At 37.4% G+C, this 11,726-nt stretch overlaps 1 non-coding gene across 1 annotated transcript; it reads right to left on the bottom strand.

Annotated features, from left to right (window-relative positions):
• Positions 1-9,083: 9,083 nt before the first annotated feature.
• LOC141650058 (small nucleolar RNA R71) lies at positions 9,084-9,190 on the bottom strand. Its single transcript, XR_012546120.1, has one exon. It is a non-coding gene; the product is annotated as a small nucleolar RNA R71 (small nucleolar RNA).
• Positions 9,191-11,726: the final 2,536 nt, after the last annotated feature.

The raw sequence follows: 11,726 nt of genomic DNA, 5'->3' as shown, positions 1-11,726 counted from the left end.
TGTTTTTAAACATTTAGGACTCCATTACGTTGTCACAAAAATTTGTCCTACGAGGTATCGTTATAATCTCGTATTTGTGAACGATCACCAACCGTTTGACTTATGGCTCGTTGAACCCACCATCAATCGATCGCACAATATAATAGCCGAGTTATCAGCTCTTTAAGGCGATTACGGACCAAACAAAATATAATGTAATTCAGTTCACTTTGTGGCGTTCAATGTTGTCAGTACAATCCACATGAAAAGCAAAATATTATAAAAACGATAAAGTTATAAATAGTATATAAAAAAGATAACGTATCGAATTCATAATCAACTACTATAACTCAGGTACACGTTTAGTTCTCATGGAAATAACGTGCCTTCTATGCTTATCATATTTCAATGGCTCAGTAGTAGAATCTGCTACAACTTCCTGTTTGGAACTATTCCAAATGACATGAAGACCATTAAGAGTAAGAACGAATCTAGACTGAGATTTCTAATCATCTCGATCCGTTTGGAAGCAAGCATCTGCGTAACCGATTGCGCATAGCTTAGTATCTCCTCCATAAGTCAATACCCAATCCTTAGTCCTCCGTAGGTACATGGATTCTTTTGGTACCGACTCGTCTTACTCAATGCATATGCCAAGTCTGGACGTGTGCATATCATGGCATACATGATTGATCCTATTGCTGATGCATAAGGAACACGACCCATGCGCTCAATCCCTTCAGGCGTCGTAGGTGACTGAGACTTGCTCAACTGCATCCCAGACGTCATTGGAAGGTTCCCCTTCTTGGAGTTGGTCATGCTGAACCTCTCAAGAAGCTTATCCAAGTAAGACTCCTGACTAAGTGATAACGTCCGTCGTGATCTATCTCGGTAGATACGGATTCCCAAAATGCGTTGTGCCTCACCCAGATCTTTCATCTGGAAATGGTTCTTCAACCATCCTTTAACCGAAGATAAGAGAGGAATGTCATTCCCAATCAAGAGTATGTCATCGATATACAATATTAAGAATACAATCTTGCTCCCACTCGACTTGATATATAAGCATGGTTCTTCGACCGATCGAGTGAAAACGTACTCTTTTATCACCTGGTCGAAACGATGATTCCAACTCCGAGAAGCTTGCTTAAGTCCATAAATGGAACACTTAAGCTTGCATACTTTCTTAGGATGTTCAGGATATATGAAACCTCCGGGTTGCATCATGTACAACTCTTCCTCCAAATAACCGTTTAAGAAGGCGGTTTTCACATCCATTTGCCAAATTTCATAATCATGAAAAGCGGCAATCGCTAAGATTATCCGAATGGAATGTAGCATGACTACAGGTGCAAAAATCTCATCATAATGCAATCCGTGCACTTGAGTGAAACCTTTTGCCACAAGTCGTGCCTTATAGGTATCTGGTTGCGCGTCTACAGAATGCTTTATTTTGTAAAGTCATTTGCACTGTAGAGGTTTTACCTTATTAGGTAAATCAGCTAGATCCCATACGTTATTCTCATACATGGAGTCCATTTCGGATTGCTTGGCTTCGAGCCATAGCTTTGAGTCGGAACAGGCCATAGCACCTTTATAAATAGCGGGTTCATTACTCTCTAGGAGTAAAACGTCATTCTCCTTGTCCATACCAATGTATCTGTCCGGAGGATGAGAGACTCTGCCCGACCTCCTAGATTCCTCAGGAATATTAACCGTATCATCAGTTGGAGGAACAACTTCCTCCATCCGTTCCTCGGTTGTTGGTTCTGGAATCTCCGACAGCTCGAAGGTTCTATTACTCGTCTTGTTCTCGAGAAATTCTTTCTCTAAGAACGTCGCACTAGCCGCAACAAAAACTCGATGTTCGGTAGGCGAATAGAAGTAATGACCAAATGTTCCTTTTGGATAACCTATAAAGTATGTCTTGACCGATCGCGGACCGAGCTTATCTTCGTGTCTCCACTTGACATAAGCCTCGCAGCCCCAAACCCGAATAAAGGACAAGTTAGGTACCGTTCCCTTCCACATTTCATATGGAGTCTTGTCGACAGCTTTAGTCGGACTTCGGTTAAGTATAAGAGCAGCTGACAAAAGAGCAAAACCCAATAATGAATCAGGCACTACCGTGTGACTCATCATGGATCGAACCATATCAAGTAAGGTTCGATTTCTCCGTTCGGACACACCATTTAATTGAGGTGTTCCAGGTGGAGTTAACTGCAAAACGATTCCACAGTCTTTAAGGTGTTGATCAAACTCATTTGAAAGATATTCGCCACCCCGATCTGAACGGAGTGCTTTAACCTTTCTACCCAGTTGGTTTTCAACCCCGTGTTCGTATTCCTTGAATTTCTCAAAGGACTCACTTTTATGCTTCATTAAGTAGACATATCCGTATCTACTCAAATCGTCCGTGAAAGTGATAAAATATCTATAGCCATCTCTAGCGGTAATTGACATAGGTCCACAAACATCAGTATGTATGAATCCTAATAGGTCACTAGCGCGCATTCCAACACCTTTGAAGGAAATTCGAGTCATTTTGCCTATGAGACATGATTCACACGTGCCATATGTAGAAAATTCGAATGCGGGAATAGTCCCATTATCGACGAGTTTCTTTACGCGTTTCTCATTTATGTGTCCCATTCGACAATGCCATAGATAGGTTTGATCTTTGTCACCAACCTTTAATTTCTTATTATTCACGTGTAATACTTCCGTGGTTTGATCTAAGATGTAAATTCCATTCATGGAAACTGCTTTGCCATAAATCATTTCATTAAAAAGAAAATACAGCTATTATCCTTTATTGAAAATGCAAAACCGTCTATATCGAGTACGGAAATAGAAATAATGTTCTTAGATAAATTGGGTACATAGTAACAATTATAAAAATAACTCAAAACCACTAGGGAGTTGGATTACGTATGTTCCCTTCGAGACTGCAGCAACTCGTGCTCCATTCCCGACTCGCAGGTCCACATCACTCTTTTCGAGAGGTATGATGTTCTTTAGGCCCTGCAAATGATTACACAGATAAGAACCACAACTAGTAATTAGTACTCAAGTTCTGAAACTTGCATGGTTAATCTCAATCATATGAATATAAGATGACATACCAACAGGAACGACGCTGCCTGCTTTAATGTCCTCACGGTACACAGGACAGTTCCTCCTCCAATGTCCAGTCTTGTGACAATGGTGGCACTCAATGTCACCGCCCTTGCTCTTTGCCTTGCCCTGTGAGCCACTAGTCTCACCGGGCCCACTCTTACCGTTTCCTGGCTTTTTAAACTTTGACTTACCTACAGCTAGGTCGCCATGAGCCTTGCCCTTACCTTTACCCTTGTTGGAAATCGTGAGAACATCCTGCTTCATGCTCCTACTCAATTTCATATCCTTCTCGGTCTGTACGAGAAGGGAGTGTAGCTCATAAGGACTCTTTTTCAAGTCATTCATGTAGTAGTTCGCCCTGAAAAGGGCAAAACCATCATGAAGAGAATGAAGCATTCGGTCAATGACAATGCTCTCACTGATTTTGCAATTAAGTGCCTCCAACTTCTCGACATTCTCAATCATGTGAAGAATGTGTGGGCTAACCGGTTGGCCCTTCTGGAGTTTCGCATCAAAGAAGTGACAGGTATGCTCATAAGTAACGATTCTCGGTGCTTTTGAGAACTCGTTAGTGAGCGTGGTGAAAATCTTGTTTGTACCTTGGACAATGAAGCGTCTCTGCAAATTGGTTTCCATTGCAAAGATGAGTATGTTCTTTATCGCACCTGCTTCCATAGCGAAGTCACTATAAGCATCTATATTGTTGATTCTTGCATTTGGGCCTGGGTTTGGCGGTATTGGCTCAGTTAAGTACTTGAGCTTACCGTCAGCAATGGCAGCATTCCGTAGTGCTGCCTTCCAGTCCGCAAAGTTGGAATCGTCATTTTTCAGACGTGTGAACTGGTTCATGCTATCCATAAAAAGTTTAAGCCAGGACTCGCGTCCAAGTGTGACACTCGGCATTGGGATTTCGTTATTTCCAACCATTTGTTGTAACAGTAAAATAAACGTGTTCTACACTGCGAAAAAAAGAATAAATAATAAGCATGTGCATCGATTTTAATTTAAGTCTAATGATCTAATGTCATAACGCGAAGACTCAAGCATTTATACAATTGACTTTCCTCAAGAATTATATAAATGATCCCAAGACTCAATTATCTGTAAATTGATAAGCTAACCTTTTAGCTAATTCTACCGTTAGAATTCTTGGTCGATAAATTTCTGTAAATTTTATCTTTAGTCCATCATAATCACGAGAAACTCTTCGGACTATAATGTTGAGATAAACTAAGTCAACACAAACTACTTACCCAACGTAGAAGGGGTCATATTATGCCTACCGACGAAGAAGGGATTCATAGTTGTTTGCCCTTATCAAGACTAATCTCAATTTCCGTTTTAGAGGAAGATCCCATCAACTTTGTTTTAATTCATTTTAAGTGAACTAATATCTAGCATGCGTGAATGAATAAACTAAGGTGATGGCTTAATAACATGTGACATCTGTATGTCTATGAAAACTAACATACAACCTATATGTGTCAATTTTCATGCATTTTAGTAGTAGGTGGTTTGGTTTTAGGCGGAAAATGATGCATAAACTATCATGTGAATGAAAAGCAATAGGAATGAAAAACGTAAAAACAATAATAAAGTCCTAGTGTGGCCTATCCTATCAAAATGAACATAAAATACAAATTTGGAATCCATCCTTGGACCCGAGAAGCTTGTCTCGATGTTCCATCTTGATCCATGTAGCGGGAGTGAGCTCCAATCTCCATCTTTAGTCTTCTTTGAAAAAAATACAATAAATAAATTTACATAATAAACCTATTTATTACATTCTAATTTCAAAACCCAAAACTAAAGAAAAAAGGAGATTCGAGATCTCATAATTACATAAAAAATTATGTTTCCTTCATTACGAAAACATAATTAACTAAGGCCACACTAAGTATTACAAATTACAACCGATTGCAAAAAAAATACGTAAATAAATTCATTCAACGATTCATTCAACAAAAGAAAAGCATCAACTAAAAAAAATTAAACATGCAAGACATAATTCTTTAATTATGTAGATTAATTTTATCCAAACCACCTATTTAATTGATCAAATTAAGTGACAATTCCTCAATTAATCACATTAATTTCAATCTTAATTCATATTAAACTTGTAATATGAATTTAATCTATCAATATTTTAAACTGCTTTAAAATAATTAGGTATCTAATAATTATGAACCGCTTCACAATTATTTATCATACATTGCAAATTTAATGTATAATCATTCTAGGCCAAAAACAACAAAGAAAAAAAACAGAAATTTTTTTCTTCAAAAAAAAAACTCTCGGCATAAACAAACAGCCCAAAAAAAATTTTCTCGATTTTTCTTCAAAAACCGAAAAAAAACAAATTTTTTTTTTTTTAATTCTGCTGAACGTGAACAGTAACAGAAACGAATTTTTTTTTTTTTTTTTTTATATTTTTCACGGCTGAAAACCGTAACAAAAAAAAAAGGAAACCCTAAATGGTTTTGTGTCTCGGCAGAAAAAAAATCAAAACAGCCCCAAAATTTTTTTTTTATCAATTCGGCATTATGCCCTAATTGCAAAAACATGATATTGATGAACAAAAATCGTTTATTGTTGCTATTAACAAGATTGGCATATTCATCTTATAATTTAAACATGTAAATTTATGAAACATGATTCTAAACAACAATTTAGAACCATTTATGCCAAAAACATTATAGCAAAAAACAATTTATCATCAAAGAAACAAGCAATTCCATTTACATCTCGATTTATTAAATCGAAACATCTACAAATCATCATATTATTATCTTAACTGATTAAAACAACAATATGAAAGAATCAAATGGAAATAAAACAACAAAAAAAAACGAAACAACTCGGCAAAAAAAAAATTTATCTCGGCATAAAAAAAATCTCAGCCGTGCCAATTTTTTTTTTTTTTTTTTTTTTCGAAACCCTAAAAATGTTTACATCCAATTTTTATGAAAATCATCAAAATAAAATTCGTGGCCTTGGCTCTGATACCACTTGTGGGATTTATCTGTATGCATCCCTTTAACTTTAAGGATTATAACGAATATATAGTGATGATTACGAGTCATAAAACTAAATTGCATAAACAAAAGTGTAAAGGATTAAGAAGTAACCTTCGGTCCTAGCTTTTATGGCCTATGAACAATATCGCAATGATATTCTCCTATCAGTTGCACCCAAGACGATATGAGAAATGCCCTTTGATTTTGCTAGAATCGATCCACAAATTAACTGGTTAATTTTAGGTTTTGTGTTTTTCTTTGATGAGATGGAGGCTAGGTTTTGGTTAGAATAATTAGGTTAGAAAAATTCTCCCTCCTTCTCTTATTATAACCGAAAAAGAGAAATGAAAGGGGAGTCTTTTTTTCTTCCTCATTTCGGCCCAAATCCCACCGAAATAATAAGGATTAAAATCCTTATTTTCGGTTATTCCAAAATGTGTAAAATGTGTTAAATATAAATTGTCATCTAGTGAGGATCGAACCCATAACCTCTTGGTTTGAGTACCCTTACTATTACCACTATGACACATTCATCTTGTTGATTAAATATAACCGATTACATTTAATTACGAATTAACATATTAATTCGTCCAAGCTAACATTATATACATTAATTAAATATAACTTATTATATTCAATTTACGAATTGACAGTTAATTCGTCTCAACTAATATTATTTAATCTTCATTAAATAATTGTCTCATCAACACATTGACTAACTGTTTAGTCATATAAGGCATCAATGTGATTACATTTCCATTACCACATCTCTCAAACACATCCTATAGGTGTGACCTTTAGGGACCAGTTGATCACCGCCATCTGTATGATAATAACGTCAAACTTTCTAGCAAGCCAACCGTTATTAGGTAATCGTTAATCAACTGATTAAAATACGAAGTATACCCTTGTGAACCTGTAAGAGATTTACAAATGTTATCACACTAATTTGTGGAGGACACAAGCTCCAACACGTGCCTACTGCCTAGACGCTCGGGACGAGCAGATTTCCTGGAGACTACCAAAACGGAGATGAGCATCTCCTTGGAGAGGAGCACTTCCTCAACTTTTCTTAAGGGTCTTAATAGTCATTTAAGCCCTTAGTAACCCTAATCCTTGTACCTAATCTCTAGTATAAATATCCCATTGTACTACCTAGATTGCCATGTCATCTTAATGGGATCTTATTCTTATCTTAATCAAGTCTTAATACTCTCTTAATATTGTAATCAATTCTTAATTTAGCATTAATACAAATCTCATTTCTTAATCTTTCCTTAATTTCTCTATTGTTCATCATTTATTTTGGGTAATTAGAATATTATTTGGGTTTATTTGGAGGATTGACAACTTTCCATCAATCATCAAGTACTTCTATTATTCTTTGCTTTATTATTTGGAGTCATCTCTATAGGTATAATTCTCTCTTAATCCTTTTTAATTATTGTTAATCATCTTCATTTGTTCTTCATGTTTTGCCTTGCGAGTATGATTGACAACATTGTTAGCATGTTAAACTTGATAATGAGTGAGTAGTTTCCTTAACTAGTGTTAATGGGGAATTAGGGGAAACCAACATGGGGATTGATTCATGCTTAATCTAATATGTTTTCATAATTAATTTGCTTGCTTGTTGTGATTCCAACTTATGCACATGTTATGTTTGATGAAATGCGAGCCTATGAATCCTTGCATTTTTTTTACCCATCACTTATCTTTTCAATGAGACTTGTAAGACATAAACCAACTCGAGTCTCATTAGACCATGCATATAGTTGGATAGGAAGGATTAAGTCAACTTGTAGGTATTGTACAATCTAATCGATTCGGCTCCGGGACCCAAACCTTCTTAGGGATTGTAAGATATACACTAACTCGATCCCATCACAACAATACTTGCTTGCATCTAGTTGAGAACATGTTTGTATGATCAAATCCCATGAATCCCCTATGAACCCATGACACCCTAGTGCTTTTAATCAATTGTTTACATCTCATTCTAATCATCTTGCTTGTTTTCATTGCTTTGCTTTTATATTGTTGATTAGTTTAGTTGATCTCCTACCTCAACCCAAATTGTGACACCCTTAGACACAATCATTTGCAATCGAAAATCCTACATCAATACCCGTCCCTTAGGATCCGACCTTTACTTACCTCTTTACTAAGAGTAGAGTAGTTTGTGAAGTTATAAATATTGTTTTGGTCTAGGTAACTTTTGACGACGAGTAACAAAACCGATCCGACCAAAAATGGCACCGTTGCCGGTGACGGTGTTACCTTGATTTGATTTTCTTTGATTGTTTTTAGTTGTGTCTTTCTTTACCTTGGGGAAGTCAAACTCCTCAAGGTTTGTTCTAATTGTTTTCGAGTTGTTTGATATTTTGCATGTCTAGGAGATCACAAGGTAACTTGTTACCCATTGATCTTGAAATTGAAAGAACTTTGACCAACAATAGAAGACTTGCTAGAAATACTTTGAGAGGTATTGGTGAGATTGTGGACATTCAACCAAATAACATTGAGTTCATCAACCCTTTTGCAAGAGAAGGAGAGGATAACCCAACACAAAACCAACCACAAAATCAACCCAAAATGCCTAAATTTTCATCACATTCCGTACCAACCGAGGAGAAACTACCAAATGGTACTCCTACCCCATAACACTTAACCGGTAATTTCATCGCAAAATCCCCATTCATACAATTAGTTGAGAGAAGTCAATTTGGGGGGATGCCTAGTGAAGACCCTCATTCTCATATGGAGACTTTTTGTGACTATTGTGATGCGATTTCTCAAACCGGAGTGACTCAAGACCAAATTCGATTGGTCTTATTTCCTTTTTCTTTGATTGGTTCCGCGAAACAATGGTTAAAGAGCCTAGACAAGGCTACTCTTGGTATTGACTCTTGGAAGAAATTGGCACTTGCTTTCTACAAAAAGTTCTATCCTCCGGAGAAGACTAACATGTTGAGAGCCCAAATCATCGGGTTCAAACAAAGGGATGAGGAATCTTTGTATGAAGCATGGGAGAGATTCAAGGATACTTGCCGATCTTGTCCACATCATGGACTTAGCGAGTGGTTCCTTGTACAACAATTTTGGAATGGTCTATATGAAGACTCCTAAAACATTCTCAATATGGGATCAAATGGTATGTTTACCGAAGTTGACGATAATCAAACATGGAACAAGATTGAGGAAATGGCGGTCCATAACTCGCAATATAGTAGACCTCAGAAAGCTACTAGAGGAGGAAAGCATGAAGTGGACTCTATTACTCAATTGGGTGCTCAACTTAGTGCTCATATCGACACCATTAATTGTAAGTTTGAAAAGGCTATGGCTAAACTTGAAGAAGCCTCCAAATCACCTAAGCAACATGTGAATGCCATGGTGGCATCTTCATCAATTCCAAGTGGAGTATGTGAGAGTTGTGGAACTTTGGGACATGACCAAAGTGAATGTAGGGGAACAAGTGAATGCTTTCCAAGCATACAAGAGTGGTACCCCTTATTCCAACTATTAAAATGAAAACACCAAATTCCATCCAAACCTCTCATACAATAGCCAAAATGTTCAAAATCCTCGAGCAACATACACCACACCTCCAATGAGAAACCAAGCTCAAAGACCCTTTTACAATCAAAACCAAGGTTATCAAAATCAAACTCCATACAATCAAACAAATGACCAAGGTTTTGATGTTCAAAAAGTGATCCTTCAAATGAAAAAGAACCAACAAGAGTTTCAAATGCAAAAGGATAGCCAAGCAAAAGACATCACCATTAACAACATACTAGCTCACACAAAGATGTTGGAGACCCAAATGTCTCAATTAGCATATTCAAGTTTACAAAGACAAAAGGGGCAATTACCACCTCAAAGTAATCCCCCAAGACATGAATCGGTAAGTGCCATCCATTTGAGGAGTGGTACAAGGTATGAAGGGCCAAAGGAGCAAATTGAGGAAGACATTGTGGAGGCTAGTGACAAGGAAAGAGTTGTGGAAAACTCTAAAGAAGAAGAACCCACCATTCAAGAAGTTTTAAAGAAGAATGAAGAGAAGGCTAAAGAGAAGGAGCCTATTGTGATTCGGCTTCCATTTCCAAGTCGTCAAGCTAAGCCTAAATTTGATGAACAACTTGGGAAGTTTATGGAGATTGTGAAGAACTTGGAAGTCTCGATTCCATTTACGGAATTAATCAATCATGTTTCGGCCTATGCGAAATACATGAAAGATATTCTTACAAAGAAGAAATCCATCCGGAAACTTGAGACTATTGCTTTCACTAAGGTGAGTAGTGACATCCTACAAGGAAGTTCACCTCCGAAACTAAAGGATCCGAGAAGCTTCTCTATTCCATGTACCATTGGCAACACCACAATCAACAAAGCTCTATGTGACCTTGGGGCAAGTGTGAGTGTCATGCCATATTCGGTGTGCAAAAGGTTAGGAATGGAGAGCTTAAGTGCACTAATATCACACTTCAAATGGCGGATCGATCAACGAAGACACCTTTAGGGGTATGGGAAGATGTGCCGGTAAGAATTGGCAAGTTCTTCATCCCGTTGGACTTTGTTATTGTTGATATAGAGGAGGATTCCAACATTCCTATCATTTTAGGAAGACCTTTCTTACACACCGCGGGAGCGGTGATTGACGTGAAACATGGAGAGCTCACCCTTGAAGTGGGAGATGAAACAATCACTTTTAATCTTGACAAGATAATGAGAGCTCCCCGACTACATGAGCCATGTTTTATGGTTGATCATTATAGCTTAGAAAGTGATAGGAAGAAGTTGGCATCTCAATGCAAAGAACAAGATATGGGTAAAGAATCACCACCCATATGGAAGAAGAAAATGGGTAATCTCCAAGATGCTCCACCCAAAGAGCAAGAATGTTTCAACAAGAATGAGAGCTTGAATAGCTCACCACCACTCATGACAAGAGAAGAAGAAGGCCTCATAGGCCATAATGACAAGAAGAAAGAGGAGTTGTTCTCATCAACTCATGATACTATTGGGGAACAAGTAGACGAAGTATGCGGTCTTTAGGATGATGAGTTTGAAGGGTTATTCAATCCTTATATTGGTAATGCTATGACCCAAGACCACAATGAAGAACAACATGTGCAAAGGTCTATTGAGGATCTTTATCATAACACTGAACAAGCATTCGACTACTTCTTCAAGGTGTTGAGCAACATCAACAACACCTTGGCTATGCCCCCTTGACATCTCATTTATGGATGAGAGTTCGGTGGAGTCCTCCCTAAACCACCATTTGTAAATATTCTAACCCCTTAACTTGCACTTTACTTATTGTATTGCATTTTTGTCAATTTTGGATTTGTATTTTTATGCCTTGATCAAGATTTTCATCATTTCGAGAGAAAGTGAGGGAGGGACTTATATGATTATTAATGTGTAGTGTTTTGACATAGTGTGGGGATAGCAATTGCCTAGGCTATCCAAGCCTTCATAGTGCCCCCACAATGAAGACCAAAGGAATGAAGAGTAAATGACACGGGTTATGAAATACCCACGGATGGAAGTGAATTCGTGAGGTATAGGGACAATCCGAGCGGCCCGGCAAGAATCCGC

This window comes from Silene latifolia, chromosome 3 (assembly GCF_048544455.1).
Source record: "Silene latifolia isolate original U9 population chromosome 3, ASM4854445v1, whole genome shotgun sequence".
Classification (NCBI taxonomy): domain Eukaryota; kingdom Viridiplantae; phylum Streptophyta; class Magnoliopsida; order Caryophyllales; family Caryophyllaceae; genus Silene; species Silene latifolia.
The sequence above is the reverse complement of the archived record's forward strand: the minus strand, read 5'-3'. Positions and strand labels throughout refer to the sequence as shown.